Source organism: Amblyomma mixtum, chromosome 3, assembly GCF_055824585.1.
Source record: "Amblyomma mixtum isolate Tamu chromosome 3, ASM5582458v1, whole genome shotgun sequence".
In the NCBI taxonomy this organism is placed as follows: domain Eukaryota; kingdom Metazoa; phylum Arthropoda; class Arachnida; order Ixodida; family Ixodidae; genus Amblyomma; species Amblyomma mixtum.
This window is the reverse complement of record NC_143014.1, coordinates 120,269,629-120,289,808: the sequence shown is the minus strand read 5'-3', so window position 1 is coordinate 120,289,808 and position 20,180 is coordinate 120,269,629. Positions and strand designations below refer to the sequence as shown.

At 48.5% G+C, this 20,180-nt stretch overlaps 1 long non-coding RNA gene across 1 annotated transcript; it reads right to left on the bottom strand.

Annotated features, from left to right (window-relative positions):
• Positions 1–2,354: 2,354 nt before the first annotated feature.
• Positions 2,355–9,829, bottom strand: LOC149351618 (uncharacterized). Its single transcript, XR_016289500.1, has 2 exons — positions 9,568–9,829; positions 2,355–3,548 (listed from the first exon to the last, which is right to left on the bottom strand). It is a non-coding gene; the product is annotated as an uncharacterized LOC149351618 (long non-coding RNA).
• Between the last annotated feature and the right edge of the window lie 10,351 nt (positions 9,830–20,180).

Below are 20,180 nucleotides of genomic sequence, written 5' to 3'. Positions count from 1 at the left end.
AAAAGAAATACTGTAACAACACCCTTTCGAAACTAAAGGAACTTTACAGAAATCCATTTGAATGCATTCATTTTATTGTAATGTGATGCTTTTGACTCTGTATAAGAATTTAGTAATGAGTTCCAATAACTAATTGGACAACACTTTCGTATAGAAGCTCGGCTAGTGGCTTTCAAGACACGCACTGTAATGACTCTAGAAAGTTCTTCGGGAATTATTTACGGATCTTTTTCTCCCTCTTTTTATGGAAGCATGTTGATTTTGAATCTCCAAAGGAGTCTGTAAAACATTTGGTCACTGCATTGCTATGGAATGGGGTTACACATTGATCTCTATTTCCTAGTGGGAAGGAAAAGAGCCCGTACATGCAATGATGTAACCACTGTTATTGCTGTAAGCATGCAAGAAATCACACAGAGCAACAGCACACCACATGCAACCAACTAATTTTATTTCACTTAACTTTTACAACAACTTAAGGAATTGAATGTTTGCAGAGCCTTAGTAATTGCAGCAATTATGATGAAAATTCATAGGAGGCATATCACATGAGCAGTACCAGCACATTTTATTTTGAAACAGTCAAGTAATTTTAGATTAAAATTATTCTCCATGCCACATGTGCAAGAAAGATCACATCTGAAAGAGTATGTTTTCATGAAAACAAATGGCTGAGGCTTAGCTAAGGTTAAGCCTAGTCAGATGCGAAGCATATTGATGGCTAGGCTTGGTAATACATGGCTTTCCTTGGTTGACGTTCATCCCGCTCTTCATCGGTCTCTGTGGCACGCTGAAGCTTTCGCTTCTCGTTCAAATCAGCCCTGCTTCTAGGCGGCATCCCAACACCTGGCCGCCTCGTAAGTGCCCGGACAGCGAGGCAAGCTCAGCTTTATACCGCTGCTGTAGCGTCACGTGGTCAGCTGCAGCGCCTCTGATGTGGAGCCTCCACCGCCGCGGCCGACCGCGCGAGCCGGCAGCCCATCTCTCCTCTGCTGTGACGTCATGTTGTCACGTGGTCACGCTAAAGGTCAATGGTAGCTCCACCGCCGCGCTCGACGGGCTGTAGTGTAGCTCTAGTAATATGCTTCGCATAAAACAGCGGAGTATTGATTCAAACAATACTGCCCAGTCTACCGCCTTGAATACCTCTTAGTATGGTTTGGTTTTATTGGGGTTTAACGTCCCAAAGCGACTAAGGCTATGAGAGACGCCGTAGTGGAGGGCTCCGGAAATTTCGACCACCTGGGGTTCTTTAACGTGCACTGACATCGCACAGTACACGGGCCTCTAGAATTTCTGCTCCAAAGAAATTCTAGCCGCCGCGGCCGGGATCGAACCCGCGTCTTTCGGGTCAGCAGCCGAGCACCATAACCGCTGAGCCACCGCAGCGGCATATCCTCTTAGTATGAGCCTGCCTTTTTTATTCATTTATGCCTTACATAAGGTACAAAATGCTAGTCGGAGCCACAGCAAAAGGCTAGCTGAGTGTTCATTCTGTGAGAATTAAAAGTTGGAAAGCCCTGTGTCCCTTTGTGTAGCATTCTGAAAGGATATCCCTGACAGCTGCCCCAGGATTGTGAGCCCAATAAAGAATTGAACAAGATGAAGGGGTCAAAATTGTTTTGAAGAGCACATGCGAGATCTGCTGTTTAGTATTAAACTGCCTCTTGTTAAAACAGTACAGGCACCTAATTTTGGTGGCACTCTTTCTGCTCTAAAATGATGTGGAAGACACTACTATGCATGAATGACTGGATGGTATTCACTTACAACTGATAAATAATTTAAAATTTAATTTTTCTGTCATCCTGTTCAGGTTTCAACAGCCAAACAATGAATGTAATGCTAATGTGTGCTTGTAGGTCACATGAAGTGTGAAAAAAACTGCAAATCGCTGCTTCGGCATTTTTTGTCATTCCGGCTGTTGAGACCATCTGGCTTTATAGCATTATAGTGAATTAAAACGACAAAGCAGCGACTATATCACAGTTTCTTCATGTCTCACGTGGCCTATAAGCAACTTTGATGTCACAGTCATCATTCGGCTGTTGAAACCGAAACAGCATGAGAAAGAAATTCGGCTGTAAATTATTCAGCGGTCGTACCAGAATACCACATGGTAATCCATGTATAATAATGACTTATGAATCATTAGACAGCAGCAAACTCACATCCAAAAGTTAGGTGTCTGTACTGGTTTAAGAAGGAATAAATTGTTAATTCAAGCAAGACAAAGTATAAGAATGAGAAAAAAAAGAGTACAATTTTCGTTTTTACTCTACATGACTAAAAATAGTCTCATGAGAATGCAAAGTCAAGGAGTACTTACATACATACATACATACATACATACATACACACATACAGGAATTTTATTGCAAGATATATATACACAGTACGTAGCGTGTGCCTGCAGAAGCGCAAGTGCTTGTGGGTGGGCCACGGCAGTCACAACAGCATGCGGTCAATACAAAACGCTGAAAGTGCACAATTTACAATCCATAAAGAAGAAATGTCTGATACTGAGCAATAATGAGCCAGTTAACCATGATGCATATTACTGTTTACTAAAATGGTGCACCTTGGTTGGCATTTTAATTCTGATCAGTTTGCATTACCTGCTATCAACCACAAAAAAGCTGTACATCAAATCCCTGACTGTGCCAACAAAAGCACTGGTTTCTTTTATTACATATATGTCACTTGTCTTTTCCTACATTGCTTTACATGTTCAACTTGGTCCAACCATAGGGAATAGAGGGAGGCCAGAATAGGACGCTTTACAGTTGGCTGTTCGACAACCCTTGTTAGGTGACAACATAAGCTGTGAATGTCATCTGTTACAGACCCCTTTTTTCAGTCAACTGTTACTGTCAACAGGCAACTAGTATTATACCTATGCACATGATGTCCTGAGCTGTGTTTAAATGTTGCCTGGATTCACAATGGGCGGCTGGCTTCCAACAATCTAAGATATCATGAGAAGCAGGCTGCCAAATTCACTGCTCAAGAAAGGTACAGTATGCTGTAGTAATCAAGTGAACAAAAAGAAAAATGAGAAGAAAAGCCCTATCCGGTTTAAAGGAGAAACAAAACAAATATTTCGAAAAGCAATCTGTTTCATATGCGTTTAATTCCTTTGTAGTAAATAGTAAGGCGGCTAAATGTGCTGGGATATTAATAACCAACTCAAAGCACACATTTAAAATATGCAAATGCTTGATACAAGGTCTGTGTTTTGAACCACGCTGGTGTAGACATATTTAGTTGGTAATATTTTAATTGAGTGCATTATACTGAAAATAAAAATTGATCAAAAGGAGGCAAGTTGGTTCATATTGGCACTTCCAGCTATTTTTTGGATGTGATATTCATTGTGCATATCCCGCAGTACAATAATTCAATTGCATAGATACCAGCACTTCCTTTCATAAAATGTGCTGATGACTTGCCGTTAGATTATTAGGTGCATCATTCTTGTCTGTGCAGAGATGAGGAGGTATGAGGTAGGTGCCACCCATGCTTGCCAGTCTGAAGTACCCAGAAGTCTGCAATAGGCCAAAGAAAAAAATTGGTCAGTGAGACCTAGCTCACAACTGCTTTCACACTAATGAAACCATCAGATAGATCAGTATCTACACGCAGTAGCACACTGGTCATCAAGCTTTGAAAAGACCGCTAACAGCAAAATACAGAAAGTACGATTTCAAAATAAATGCAATGTACACCCTTACAAAAGAACTGTAAACATCATCCAGCTCTGACTGATACCCCTGCCATATTGGAATATTTCATGACAATAACTATTACATTAGTCTGTAACAGTATTCATCTAATACATAATATTTATTGCTAATATAACGCAGTGACTTAAAGTAACTTATCCTGGAATACACATGTCAGCCATCTAGCAAGGGAACTAAGCCAAGCAGTTGGCTGTTTGTATAAGATTAAAAACCTTGTTCCACTTTGGCTAAAAAAATGCTGTATTACTCTCTGTTCTACTCTCGGCTCTCATACTGTGCATTGATCTGGGGAACAACAACTGGTCAAAATTATAATAAATTAATTTTATTGAAGAAAAAAACTCCGAGAATACTTGAAAAATTTTATGGCAAGCCTCAACTTCTTCCTACAAGTCCGCTCTTTATAAAGCATTTATTATTCAAAGCAAACCAGGTCTACTATTTCAAGCTCTTGCAGTATATAAAGAACAAGCTCTACACTACAACTAATCCTGAGCCATGTTCACAGTATTCTCTCCGCAGAGGACATCGAAGGAGACCTATTACAAGAACAAACTATGGCCAGCAACATACAGACTTCCAGATACCTTTGTTGTTGAATCGTGTCAATGAGTTAGTAAATTTTACGAAACCAATGTCCAAACATTTTCTAAAAACCCTATTGCTCAAGCATGACTTTGTATTTGTGTAGTTTTGTGCTGTTTCTTTTGTTTTGTTGTACCTGAAAATGTCTGTCTGTTTTTAGTATAACTGACTTTCCTTAGTAATGTTTCCTATAACGACATGTTTGACTTTGAATATATTATAGTCACAGGTTATGTTATTGCAAAGCAATCAGCAATTCTATGTTAGCCTATTTTGTAAGTATTTATGTGTTCATGCATGAAGCAAATCTATATATGACCAAAGATTGTATGCTCTTTTAACTGCTCGCTGAACGTCATCCGGAGCGAAAGCCTTTGTCAGGCACTGTAGCCTTTAGCTTTCACTCCGGCTTTCTGTAACGGAATGGAACAAATAAAGAGAAAGAAAGAAAGACATCCACAATTGCTTGTTTTTAGAGAACTAATTTGCCTTCTGTGTTTTACAAGTGAGTGGTTAATTGCAGTCAGAAAATTAGGTGCAGTGAAAACTGTAAGAACAGCTGTCACTCAACCTCAGTAGCTCACAGGTCGCACAAAGCGTCTACATCTGAGTCTCTCGAACTGGTGCTTGCCTCAAACACAGTAATTGCACTCACTAAACATCTGACAAGATGGTGATGCCGACGACCCCCTTTGTTAAGCAGAAGAGCACTTCATGGATTCTGATCGTGCTACATTTAGAAACTATTCGTTTTCATCCTCTACTGATGCTGGGTTGACACTGCTGAAATAGTTGTAGAAAGATAGTAGGTCCCATAACTTTGAAACTGCCAGCCCGTATGATCCTTTGCATCCATTTAAATGACTCCATTTAGTTACAGACACATTAAAAACTCACGATATCTCTAGCTCTGGTAGTAAGATCAATAAAGCTATGTTCCAGTTGCTGCAGAAAAGCTACAAGACTACAGCCAGGTAAATAAATCAGCGCCAATACCACAGACATGACAAAACACAATGTAAAATTGTAAGCTTTTTACGGCACAACACCACAGTGCAAGTTGAAACTCCAACTACACTTCTCGACGAAATCCAAGTCTCAGTGCTTCTCCCTTTAAAGAACTCTGGCGAAACTGCATGTGTCACCATTGCATGCATAAAGTCTTTCGAAAAAATTATTTAAACGCACAGTCGAAAACATTACGCACATTTTGCGATGGTACAGCCCAAAGGGTGCAATTACAAAAATGAAAGCATTCCCAGCGCAGCGCATCAACATGTTGGAAGGTGTAGAGGCGTGTTACTATTTTTTTATTTGTAAAGGTTCATTACTGCACCAGCTCGAAGTATGCTTAAAATGCACCCCACGCCCCACTCCTCCCCCCCCCCCCCCAAAAAAAAGAACAATCAACCAAACCCAGTGCCCACAAAATGCTTAATACTCTCTATGAGCGAACACGCTGGAAAGGCATTACCAAAAGTTATTTTCGTGGCGAAACTCACAGGCAACATTTTTGGCGCCTTTGACGCGCGCAACTCACAGTTGTAGCTACATCGTCATTCTACTTTCAGGCACTGCTGAGTACTGCGCGCATTTGTAACGTGGAATCGGCAGACGATATTTTGTTCAGCTTGGCATTATACCCCTTACAAACGCACACATACGGTACACACACAAGCACGAAAAACTAAATGCTGGGAACCAATGCCACTGAGAAGCATCTAAGTCGTTCCAACACAGTGCTTTCCGCGCGTTGGTCCCATTCATCGCAATAATGAGCGCAACCATAACACGACATTAAAAACATGCAAATGTACTCCCTATCACAACTTCTTCGCTGCGGCTGGATCAAATCCCCTACTCATTGCCGGTGACTTCAACTGCGCACACGTGGACTGGGGCTATCGGCGCACAAACCACAGAGGCACAGTTCTCTGCAATGAAATGATGGTGCTCCACTTGTCCATCTTTAATGATTTCAGCCTGCCTACGCGGGTTGGTAACAGTGTTACTACAGATACCAGCCCAGATCTCACGCTTGGAAGAAATGTGGCCCACCTGCAGTGGGAAAGAACCCAAACCACACTAGGCAGCGACCACCACCTAATTCGCATAACACTAAGCTATCGCCGCCCTCAGCGCAAATTTACCGTTAGACAAACTAATTGGGACCAGCTACGAAAATTTCGCCAGGAACATGTGCAGTCAACACAGGTACCCTTCGACCTACACACCTGGACTACCCAGTTACAGGAGGACATTCGCCAACATACCCAAACGCTAGACACTACCCCAGACACCCCCGTAATTGACAGTAAGCTCGCGCACCTCCTTCAAGCTCAAGAACGCATAACACACAGATGGAAAACTCAAAAACACAATAGGAAACTAAAACTCAAACTGGCACAGCTTCAGACCCAAATAGAACACCACAGTACCACTCTTTGCAAAGCTAACTGGAATCAGATTTGTGACAATCTCCGCGGCAATCTCTCCACAACCCGTGCCTGGCACCTCTTACGCCACATGCTAGACCCCACGAAATCTAAAACCCAGACACGCCTTAGCATTCGCCGCCTTACTCATAACCACAGGCAGGACACGAACGCCTTCCTCGCGCAGGTGAAATCAACATATACCACCCCAGGTGACCCTTGCAAGCACCCCGAGTACACGGGTCCACCTCAACCCCAGCTTGACGCCCCTATTACAGAGGCGGAATTTCGGACAGCCCTTTTGAAATTACGCAATACTGCACCCGGGGAAGATCAAATTACCAATGCTGCCATCCGAAACCTTGACGATGCCTCCATATCTCATCTAGTCACCCACTTTAACGAGTGCTGGAAGTCAGGTACACTCCCTGCCACCTGGAAGCATGGAAAAATCATATTTATTCCTAAACCCCACAAACCCATCAACATAGAGAATATCCGACCAATTTCTCTGACATCTTGTCTCGGCAAGGCATTCGAACACATAATTCTTGCCCGACTAACCACGTACATGGAAGACAACCACCTTTTTCCGCACAGCATGGTGGGCTTTCGTGCGCATCTATCAGCACAGGATGCCCTACTACAAATTACACATGACGTGCTTGATGACACGATCCCCCACCTCACTAAAGCTATTCTGGCGGTTGACCTCACAAAGGCATTTGACAGGATTCGACACGATGCCATTTTGCGAGAACTACAGGCACTACAGGTAGGCTCAAATACCTACAACTACGTTCGCGCCTTTCTCTCGGGCCGGACTGCCTCCCTGCACATAGCTGAGCTGAGCACACCACCTTATACACTCGGCGAGCTTGAAACACCCCAAGGCGCGGTCCTCTCCCCCCTTCTATTTAATATTGCTCTCATCCCCCTAGCTCATAAACTCGCTCTCATCCCACACCTAAGGCATACCTTGTACGCTGATGACATTACGGCATGGACCACTCACGGATCTGATGGAGAAATTGAGGAAACTCTTCAATTAGCAGCTGACACCATCTCCGCTCATGCGTCATCTATTGGGCTCGAATGCTCCCCCTCTAAATCCGCGCTTCTCCTCATAAGACCGAAATCTGCAGCTAATTCGCCCATTCAAATCACTTTACAAGGAACCCCTATCCCCGTCACCCCCACCCTCCGTATCCTTGGCCTTTACTTGCAGGGTTCCGGACGCAACGATCATACCCTTAAAACACTCAAGGCCTCCACGCAATCCGTGTTGCAACTTCTACGCCGCGTATCCTCCCTGCACAAAGGTTTAGACGAAGCGGATATCATGAAAGTAGTGCATGCTTTTACACTTAGCCGCATTTTATACGCCACCCCATATCTTAAGCTGAACCGCATAGAAACAGAGCGAGTGAACGCCATGATTCGTCTCGCAACCAAGGCAGCCTTAAACCTACCCCGCAGCACTAGCACAGCCAAGCTCCTTGAATTAGGCATGCATAACACCATTCAGGAACTACTAGACGCGCACCTTCAGACACAGTATCTAAGACTTGCCGCGAGCGCAACTGGCAGGCATATCCTCGCTTCCCTTCGCATCAACATTCCCGCTAATCAGACATCCCTTATAGCCATTCCTCGACACATTCATACCCCCCTCGTTGTGAAACCTTTTCCCCGGAACATTCATCCCCAGTACCACATCCCTCGCCGCATGGCTCGCGCTAAGGCCCTACACAAGTATTACGGACAAGCCCAGGACGCCATTTGGGTGGACGCCGCGTGCACAACTCATGAAGCTGCAGCTGTTGGTTGCAATCCAGCCCTAGCACAGCCCCTCACACACCGCCTTCCCTCGGGCTGTACGTCTGAGGAGGCAGAGGAAACCGCCATCGCCCTAGCCCTTGTACATTCCAATGCAAACTACATCTTTAGCGACTCCAAAACGGCTCTGTTCAACTTCGCGAGAGGCAGGATTCACGCCCCTGCTTGGAAGTTGTTGAACACCCCCTCCAAAAACTTACCACGCAGGGTAGAGCTCCAGTGGGTGCCGGCTCACTCTGGGAATCCAGGAAACGAGGCTGCCGATAAATTGGCCCGAGGTTTGATTTGCCGGGCTCAGGACGGCCTCGGTTCAGGTTTCTCGAGAGAGCGGGCGCACACCTTTGCAGAGCTCACGCAAATTCCCCGCTTGGACCGTCGGACTTACCCTCCTCCACACCCCTCCCTTACCCATTCCCAACAGATCCTCTGGAGACGCCTCCAGACCCGCTCTCTCTCATCCCCTCAGCTGCTATCTCTCTACTGTGGCACCTCCCCTGCATGCACCCTGTGCGGCGACCCTCACGCCACACTCTCCCACATCCTTTTCGGCTGCCCTGCTGATCCTCCCCCGCAGGGACAGCCCGCGTTATCAAGTTGGGAGGACTGGGAGGTCGTGCTCTCGTCTCCGGACCCGCCATCGCAGCTTGCTGCGGTGCTTCGGGGTGCCGACGTCATGGACAAACACCGCATGAACGTTACGACGTAGAGTGGGACCGTGCGGTGGTCCAGGGACCCAAGGGGGGTCTAAACACACTTGCCATGATAAAGTTTTTCTCTCTCTCTCTTCTTCGCTGCGGAGAGGAAGTTACAGGCGCGAAGCGACGGTTTCCGTGGTTGTGTGACTGACTCGCGGTCACGTGAAAATAGCGCACTTTGTCAGACAACATCCAGGAGCATTTACAGCACATCACGCACCTCAGCACAACATTTTGGAAGATAATTTCAAGGACTAGTCTACTCACATTCATAAGCAATCACTGCAGGTCTTTTTGTCGGTGTCTTCCACGTTGATGCCGGCGTTGTCAAGGCGTGGTGCAAGGCGCAATACGACGTTCAGTATCTTCAGAACAACTTCAGGTGCTTCAGAAGGTCTCTTGAAGCGCGCAAGTCGCACACCAATTTTGTACCACATTCGAAGAAACAGCACGAAAAGGCCACACAAGGCGCAATACAAAACACTACGCACGAAACGCAACCCGGCAACAAAAAGAACATGGTGCCCCACCTGGCGACTTTGGGATTGGACTAAATTGACTTTGGCGTGATTTTTTTTTTTGCTTTTTTTGCCGCGGCTTCTGGCGGGAGTTTCGATTTCCTTGGGAGCGGGTCATTTTGGGGTGCAGAGGAGGAACGCTGCGTTCGCCGAAGAGTGCGGACGTGCCTCACATGCGCTCCGTGATTTTGGGGTCCTTTGACCCGGTTAATCCCATCGGACTACCAAAATTTTGGTCGGAATCGACGTCGGAAGTGAAGAGGACCACGAGGATACCAATTTCAAGCCGGTGGGTCTATTTTTTCGGATTTTATCGGCATTTGAAGTTCCCACGTGGTCGGCAAGGCGTTAAGTACGGGGCTCCGCGGCCTTCCCGGCTTCGACCCGCGGTGAAGACGCATCGGAGCGATGTCCCGAACGAGCAATCCGAGCTACGACCAACCCGTAACCTTAGGACCGACAAGATTTTCGGCTGAATCCCAGGAAAACATGGAAGAAGACTTCCACGACACCATCGAAGTGGCCCACATGCAGCAAGACCGAAACGGCCTCGCTGCAGCAGGGATCCAAGCCCCGGGAAGCAGCACCTCACCGATCCAACGCTCACAAGTAAGCGGAATCGACAGAGAAAAAGAAGACGACTGGATAGTCGCCATGTCGAAGAAACAAAGGAAACGCCAAGATGGCGGCGGCAAGCAGCAAGTTTTGGCGGGAAACGGCCTAGATTGCGCGCCTTCTTCAGGGGCGACGAAGAACGCAGCTGGCGCGCCAGCTGCGGCGGAGAAGAAGGAGAGGGAGGGAGCGCCGAGGCGACGCCTGCCTCCGCTCCCCAGAGACGACTTTAAAATCGTCCTCCGGCCGAGAGGACTCGCAGTCAGAGACTTGCACCAACACCACGTGGCGCGGGCGGTAGTCGCGGCTACCGAGCGGGGATGTAAGGAAGAAGACCTGATCATCCGGCTGCGCAATGGATCAAACATCATAATTGTGAGCACCAGCAACGAAGAAGCGGCCAAGAAGATTATGCGCATCAAGCAGCTGAGCTTCGGAGGCAAGAACTACGCCGTAAACGCACACGTGGCGGCGCCGGAAGGCACGCTACGTGGGGTGATCCACGGAGTGGATCCGGAGACTTCGCCCGAGGAACTCAAGGCAAGCCTCAGAGTTCGCACGCAAGGCGTGAAGATCCTAACAGCCAGAATGCTCGGGAGATCCAGCACGGCCATCATCACCTTCGACGGCCCCACCCTCCCGAAGCAAGTTCTCTACCACAGCGGAGAATTTTGGTGCTACCCGTACCGGCCCACGAGGCAGGTATGCTACACCTGCGGCCAACAGGGGCACCGAATGGACGTCTGCCCGAATCCGGAGACTAGGGCCTGCAGACAGTGCGGACTCCAGAACCCGGCGGCAGACCACCAATGCACACCCAAATGCCTGCTGTGTTGCGGCGACCACGTGGCGGGCAGGAGAGACTGCAAACAGCGACTCAAGTCGGCGAGCGAGCTGCGGTGGGGCCCCCTGCAGCAGCAACGCCGTAGCCGGGGCCGCAGCCGGGGAAGAAAACCAAGATGGTTCCGTGACGAGAGTCAGGAGTCGGGCCGGAGCAGCCGCGGGGGCAGCCGGAACCGGAGCCAGAGCCGGGGATCCGAAAGGGACGAGTCCTTCCCACCCTTGGGCGGCAACGGCAAGCAACAGCAGAAGCAGACGCAAGGGCAGCAACAGCAAAAGAAGAAGAGCGGCGGCGTTAAGGTGAGCTGGGGAGACGGCCCTCCCAAATCACTCTTTGCTCCGCACTCGAACACAAACAACACACAAACCGCACGCGAGAAACAGCTAGCGGAGGAAAATAAGACACTTAAACGTGAACTTGAGCAGCTTAGGAAGCAGCTAAGCGAGGTAATCAGAGAACTACGTGAATCGAGGACAGGCTATGCACCGCCTAGGGCGATGGAGACGGGGCAACAACACCACGAGGGAGGGACCTCCAACGATGAGCTTAAAACCTTCATGATGAACATGCAGAGGCAGATGCAAGCAGATGCAGCAGTTAAAAAGCGAAATGCAGCAGGGACAACAAAAGTTTGCCCTGTTAGAACAGAATGTCAGGACGCACATCAAGAGCCAAAACACACACAGAATAACCAATGATGCTAGAGACAGACTACTTAACGAACGCAGGTTCGGCACAGAAACCCCCAACGCAAATAATGGTAACCCATCATGGCAGAACGCCTCCAACAATTAGAGCTGTGGCAGTGGAACTGTAGGGGGTACAGGCAAAAACAAGGCCTCCTGCAGCAATTCATCTATGCCAGAGGAACCCCACCAGACGTAATTATGCTACAGGAAACAAACTGCACCCCTACACTTAGGGGCTACACGTGTCAGGAAAATGGCCGTACGGCAACTCTCATTAGCAAACAAGTAGTAGCCATAGCACATAACGAAATAGAGGACACCCGGATCGAACACGTGATCACGGAGATAATCCCCAAAAAGAAAGCACGATCTAAAAGCACTTATATTATAAACCTATACAGCCCGCCCAGACAGAAAGATGGGGACTTTATTAGGCTCTTTACGGAGGCGAAAAAGTTAGCGGGGAACAACACCCTAGTAATAGCAGGTGATTTCAACGCCAAGAGCCCGAGGTGGGGCTACAATAAAGACGACAAGAAGGGACGTGGCATTTGCGCTGCAGCAGAACAGGCAGAGTGCGAATTGCTAACCGACGAACATCACCCAACTAGACAGGGGAACAGCGTCAGTCCAGACACGTGCCCTGACTTAACCTTCGTAAGGGGCGCCAGACAAGCAGAATGGGAGAACCTGCTCGAGAACCTTGGAAGCGACCACCACATAATAAGGATCAGCACAACCGCAAACAATATCAAGCGGAAAATAGGCAAGGTCCGCCTAACGGACTGGGACGCCTTCAGAGCACACTGCAAGCAGATCAAGGGCGACATTGTATCTGCGGAGGAGTGGAGCCAGCAACTCAGACAGATCCAAGAACTCTATACTAAAGAGGTGGATAGAACCGAACAAACTCCGGAGATGGACAAGCGGCTCCTCAAGCTATGGGAGGCGAGACGCGGGCTCACCAAGCATTGGAAAAGACAGAAGTTCAATAGGAAGCTAAAGATTAAAATAGCCGAAATAACTAAACAAGCGGAGGAGTATGCAACGCAGCTGGCTAGGCAAGGATGGCAGCAATTCAGCAACGCGCTGAACGGCACCCTCAGCACGGCCAGGACGTGGCAGATCCTCAGGTCCCTCATGGACCCGAGCAAGAACAAATCAGAAAGCGGCAAATCGATTCAGAGGCTGGTGCACCAGTACACGGGCACGGACGAACAGCTACTCGAGGAAGTCCGGGTCAAATGCTACGGCAGAGACCAGGTCGAAAGCTACCAAGAAGACTACCAGGGCGAAGAGAATCCAACCATGGATCGGCCCATAACGAGAGAGGAAGTCGTCGAGGCGATCAGGACGGCAACAAAAAACACAGCAGCGGGGGCGGACAGAATCAAGAACTCGCTCATAAGAAACCTCAGCGATGGAGCCATAGATCAGCTCACAGCCTACTTCAACAAGCTCTGGCAAGAAGGAACAGTGCCGGCCGAGTGGAAACACGCGGTAGTGGTAATGATCCCGAAGCCAGGCAAGAAACTCCAGGTCGAGAACCTCAGGCCGATCTCCCTCACGTCGTGCCTGGGCAAGATGTACGAGAAAGTAATCACAAAAAGGATCCAGTCGCACCTAGAGAAGAACCAACTGTACCCAGACAGCATGTACGGGTTCAGAGCCCACCTGCCTACGCAGGACGTACTACTCCAACTCAAGGAGGAAGTACTCGAGAAAATGCCGAGAAGTGGCAAAAACGTTGTCATGGCCCTCGACATAAAGGGAGCCTTCGACAACGTGAGCCAAGCCGCCATCATGGAAGGCATCAACAACACCAACTGCGGGGGAAGAACCCACGACTACATCAGGGCCTTCCTGAGCGACAGAACAGCGACCGTGGGACTAGGCGAGCTGAGAAGCGACGTCTTCACCACGCCTTGCAAAGGAACACCCCAAGGCGCTCCGTGATATCGCCCGTCCTGTTCAATATGGCGATGATCGGGCTAGCAAGACGACTCAAGGAAATCCCGGGCATCCAACACGCGATATATGTCGACGACATCACGGTGTGGGTCACCCAAGGATCGTTAGGGGAGAAGCAAGACAGACTACAAGAAGCTGCGACCTGCGTAGAGACCTACGTCTGGGAGAGAGGCCTCAGATGTTCGACGGAGAAGTCGGAAATCATCAGGATCGGAAGAAATCCTACCAAAGCCTCGCTGGAAGTAGTTCTAGAGGGGCAACTGATCCAAGAACAGAACATGGTACGAATCCTAGGCATGTGGCTGCAGAGCAGCCGAAAATGCAGCCATACCATCAGCCTGTTGAGAAGAGCCGCGGAGCAGGTTGGCAGAATGATCAGTAGAGTCTCTCAGAGAAGGTACGGGATGAAAGAAGAAGATACCCTCAAACTCGTCAACAGCCTAATCGTTAGCAGAGTTATGTACTCCTTGCCCTACCACGCAACAACAAAGGCGGAGCGAGAGCAAGCCGACTGTATTCTCAGGAAGGCATACAAGATTGCTCTACACCTGCCCAGAAACGCATCAAACGAGAAGCTACTCCAACTCGGAATCAGCAATACCTTCGATGAGCTTGCCGAGGCTCAATTGGGGGCACAACTCATCAGACTCAGAGGCTCCTCTACGGGAAGGGCGCTCCTGAGAAGGTTGGGTCGGAACACGTGCGGACTCATAGACATATACGCGGACGTACCGGACGACCTTAGAAAGACCTTTAATGTAGGACCCCTGCCTAAAAACATGGATCCTAACCTACACGAGGGCAGACGAAAAGCAAGGGCCGAGCAGATAGAAAGGAGGCTAGGCCGATCAGAGAACACAGTCTATACGGACGCCTCCATGTACGTACATGCAGGGAAGCGCTTAGCCGCTACGGTGGTAGTTAATAGCACAGGAGACATGGCCACATGCGCCTCAGTGGATGTCGTGGGCATAACGGAGGCCGAGGAAATTGCCGTCGCGCTGGCGGTAGCAGAAGGCTATAGGAAAGGTCGATCCCTAAACATCTTAACAGACTCGAAAGACACGTGTAAAAACTATACGAAGGGCAGAATTAGCGGCATGGCCCTCAGGATAATCAGTGGGGCAGCAGCCTCTGCTGAGAAGACACCCATACAACACATAATCTGGGTCCCAGGCCACGCAGGCGTAGCGGGGAACGAAACAGCAGACAGCCTAGCTCGAGGGCTTACACACCGAGCAGGCATGTCAGATGTTCTGGAGCTCAGCTACTAGCATGCGAGGGGGGATACACAGAGACATTACAACTATACAGAGGGACTAGATTCAAGTACCCACCACCACACAAAGCCCTCACGAGGGAGGAAGCAGTCGGCTGGCGTAGGCTACAAACAAACTCCTTCCCCAACTTGTACATCTATAACAAGATGTCACCAACACAATACAGAGCAAACTGCCCCTGGTGCGGCGACACACCCACACTATACCACATCACATGGGAGTGCGAACGAAATAAAGCATTCCACCAACACGAATTCCCGAGTGCGGAGCAATGGGAGAGCCGGCTCACCAGCAGCGAGCTCGCGGCCCAAAGGGCCTTAGTGCGGCACGCTACTGATGCAGCGCGACTCAGTGGAGCCCTGGACTAGGGGCCCAACCTTGCTGAAGAGAAGCCTCAAGTCGCCGGCGCCACGAAAGACGACGGAGGCTTCGACTCCGCGAATCTCTTAAAAGATCTAAATAAAAGTTTTCTACTACTACTACATTGGGGTGCAGAAATTCCTTTTCCGTGGCACATAGAGTTTCTTACTATTAACTAGAGGGAAACCTGGCGGCGCAGCACTTCAGCCACCATGGACGCCCAAAGCATCATGGGGCGGTGAGCTACTTGTTGCGGCACAGTCATAATTTTTTGGGAACATGAAGTGGCACTACTAAGACGTTTCATTCCGAAAACGCTGTTCGTGTGTGCGCAGACGACTTTCGCGCGAATGCAGTGGGCAAACCCCATAGTAGTGAAAACGCGACGACGCACGACGCCAATAAAAGGTTTCACTTTTCCGAAATGTCATTAAAAAACCTCTTATAGTAATTAAGCAACAGCATCTTTTTTGAAAACATATTTACTTTTAAAAGTGCGCCTGCTATTTACGAAATATTAGTTTTTATAGTGTTCACTACTTGAGAGCGAGTCGTCTCTTATTTTGGGCAAACTTTGCACTTAAATGCTTTTCTGCTCGTTTGTTGCAATCATTGGACAAGATATTGAATGTTAGGACGTTTGTAGTTATCAAACAGCTTTATTTTTCTATTATTTTTTGGCCAAAAGTTGCAGTTTCGCAACAAGTAGCTCACCGCTCCATGATGCTTTGAGCGCCCATAGTGGCTGAAGTCAACGTTTCTAGATAAAGACAGTTGGAAAACTCTCTCCGGGTATGCGGCCCCTTTCTGTCGCCGATTTCATCTCAAAGAGATGCGAGCGCCATCTCTTGGGTGGTGGGTGTACCGCGTTTGTTTTCCGTGGCCTCCGTGACCAGCTCCAGCATCGGTCCTTTAACACAGCGCTTGATCTCAGAGGCCACGATTTCTCTTCACCGCCGCGGCGTTCATTGACTGCGCTTGGTCACTGTTTGCTGTGCGAATGATTAACGTTAGTTCGCGCCTCGCATCGTCTGCGCCGGGGGCGGCTGCTTCTAGCCGCGCTCATCTACGAATTGCGAAGTCCGCGTGCGCTCCACGTTTCGGGTACGTGAGGGCAGGATGCTCGAGGTTGAGCTTTTGGCTGTAAATATCGGAAAAAACTGGAAGCCCCTCTTTCCGCGGTTTAGAGAAACATGACGTACCGCTTGCCCGCTTGCCTCCTCGTAGTTTATGTTGATAATATTCCTCGGGTGGGTAATATTCCTTAAATACGTTGTTTTTTTAACGGACGCGAGCCATCTCCATCTCCTTCCGACGCTCCTCAAGCTGGGAGTAGCAGACGACGCGTTCATCCTAAAGCGACCGCAGCGCCACCGCCTAGACGGCGATCGCGTGGGGCCGCTCCGCTCCCTGGCTCGCCGGCGCAGTTTCCCAACTGTCTTTATCTAGAAAAGTTGCTGAAGTGGTCTCGAGGAGTCGTCATGCAAACTCCCATAGACGGGCTGCCAGCTTTCCCTCTAGGTAATAGTAAGAAACTCTATGGCGTGGCAGGACTCATAATTAGGAGCAGTGCTGGCATTTTTACGAACGTGGTCCACGTACGCGTCTCCCTCCCTCGAGAAGACAACGTCTGGTTCAGCGTCCTTGAGTCGGGGATCGACTATCATACTGTGCGGAAGGCGTCCGTAGGCAGCGCGCACACATCTGCTCGGACTAGAAAAGCCAGCGTTGTTCCTAACGAGTAAATACTCAAGGTGGGGCCATGCTAACATGGTACAGGAATTCGCGCCATACAGTGAAGTCGACTTGTAGGCGTTACAACTGGTCTGTTGCGAAATCTGGGAACCGCAACAATATTGAATCGAACAAACAATATTTATTAATTTATATATACTGACACCAGCGAAGTCAAAAACACGTCAGTTTCTCTTTACAGCGGAAGGGGTGTTTATCATTCAGGCGAATTTTTTTCTTTCTTTTTTTTGGGGAGGGGGGCACAAAGCGGGTGCAGCGCTGGAGAAAGATATTGTCAGAAAATTGGTGCGCGCCTTTTGTGCACGCTTCTGCCTTGCGTTGATGCGATAAAGGAATTGGCGCACCTCTGCCAAACCATTTCTTCCCAGGTGAAATGCACCCTCCCACCGCTGCAGTCCTGATGGAAGGGTGAAACCCAGCTTTGCCAGTCATCAGTGCTGCACCCAACTCCCGACCCTAGCTGGTCGCAACGCCGCGGTAAAAGTGTTTTTGCTATGCAGGAAAGGTGACTTACGAAGTTTTTGACAGGTTCTGCTAATACCGCGCTGAATTACTGTCCCACAGTGCGTCGTGTGCTTGGTCCACAAACATTGTTCGTGGAAGAACACCTGCACAGCGTTTATGCTATATACTGGACATTACGGGAAGAAGGCCTATTTTTTCGCTAAAGAAAAAAATAGGAAACAATTAATACAGACCCAAATCAAAAAGAACTCGAAAAATTGCAAATGCAATATGATCGGCGATGAACAAGGCTACTCCTATTCGTGCTCATTAGTGAGTAGTGAGAGCTGATTATATTTTGCTGTTCATCGAGGAAAAATATCCGTTTACAGATATTTGTATGCTTTGTTCATCCCGTTTCTGGAGATTTCAAGTAATCGTAACGTCAATGAGGTCATTTTTTACTCAAAAAAGGAAACGAATATATATGAGCCGCTGAGTTCTGTTAAACCTTTTCGCCAGATCAGGCGTTGATTCAGCAGTGCTTTTTGAAAATGTAATACTGTATGCTTGCCCTGAATTATTTCTAGCTTGCTGATGGGCAGTTTGGTTCAAAATTTTACCGCGTTTTTACCGCGAACAGTGCGAATTGATATACTGAAGACAGTGAACAATCCGTATAAAATTTAGCTCACTAAGAATTCCTACCGAGAGAATTCAATAGATTCTGTTTTGACTGCGAACGGAGCGAATTCCTTTAGCGAATGCACAAAACAAGATCGATAAAACTCGGCTCATTATAAAGTCTTACGGAGGCGATGCTATTGAATTTGTTTTAACCGCGCACCTGCTTACTGTGCCTGCGGCCTGCGTATTGTGCGATGTCAGTGCACGTTAAAGAACCCAAAGAAATTTCCAGAGCCCATCACTACGGCGTCCTTCATAGCCTGAGTTGTTTTGGGACGTTGAACCCCAATAAACCAAACTAAACCAGCGTGGCACCACTGCAATGGGCTGCAATAGTTCCAGGCAACTGACGTACATACAATGTCTCGTGCAGAACAGGGCTCCTAAAGACGCATACCAGTCAAAATCCAATTTCATATTTTCTTTGTTCCTGAGCAAATCAAACACCTCTTGATTTTCTTCTTGCTGTAATAACATATCTTGAGAATAATTTTGTTTCTCTTGCTGCAATAACATATCTTAAGAGTAATTTGTGCAAAATGCTTAATTTATTGCAATGCAGTTTGCAGCAGCCTCCACTGGGTGGTAGTCGACAAAGATGATGCGGCACGCTTAGATGGTACGCGTGCACAGGCGAGCAAGAAAAATTCTGCTAGCGACAACGCCTGTATGCACCGCCCATCACTCCCGCGACAGTGAACTGAAGCATTCCCGTGATTCTTCAAGCCATCACTGCGACCAACAGCAGCAGTCATTGTTTGGGCCTACGACAGCCTGCACCCCTCCTGAGCAAGGAGTTACTAACACGACGGCGAAGCGCGCGTTGTCTCTCTCGGTGGAGCCTTCCCAGTTCAGGCCGTCGGTTGTCTCCGGACGTGTTCTTCCCCATCTAACGAGGCATTTGGTGAGACAGCGAATCGCCTCCCAGCGGTTTGGACATTTTCATATCTCGTGCAACCACCAAACCGACATCGTCGCGGAGGTATGCCACGTCATCACTTATCAGGCGTAAGAACCTATGATCCTGGCCTGGAGTCGACGCACTGGGCGCTCTACGCGAAGCCAACCTCGTCGCGTCGGGGCGTCGTACCTTCTGGCGGCCAAGATTCTGCCCTGAAGACAATGCACTCGGCCTGTCATGAGCAGCCGACTCGTATGTCTTGGGGCTACGTGTCTTCTGGTATCGCCTGCTGCAAAGACACCGCAATCAGACCGCGCCACTGTTGAGCGCCCAATGTGTCTGGCCCTTGTAGACGCCCGGCATCTAGCGCCTGCAACGACTGTTTCTCCAGGCGTCCAGATCCACCGGGCGTACTTGTGTGTCGGGGTCACCCCAGAAGAACAGGTGCCCGTATTAGCAAGTGTTGTGCGCAAAACCCTTCTAGATGCAGCAGTAAAGTAAGTATAGGATATGGCCCACATTAGGTCCTAAAAATTCGATGCGCTCGCGTGCACTGGGTCATTGCACCCGGTTTTCTTTTTATAGTTCTGTGAGTAGTGGATTCCACAACAAGTATCCAGTAGGGTGCAATAAATACATTTTGATTCTGATTCATGCACATAACCTTTGACACCATCCTACTTGGGTCCCTTTCATGGTTGGTGTTGCCCGTGTAGCAGCGTTCGAAGATCGCCTCCTAGTCATATCTTCTAGATGTTAAGCTAGATCATTTCGTCGTGCGGGTAGGGGAATGGGTGCGGCATAACAGTGGTTTCAAATGTT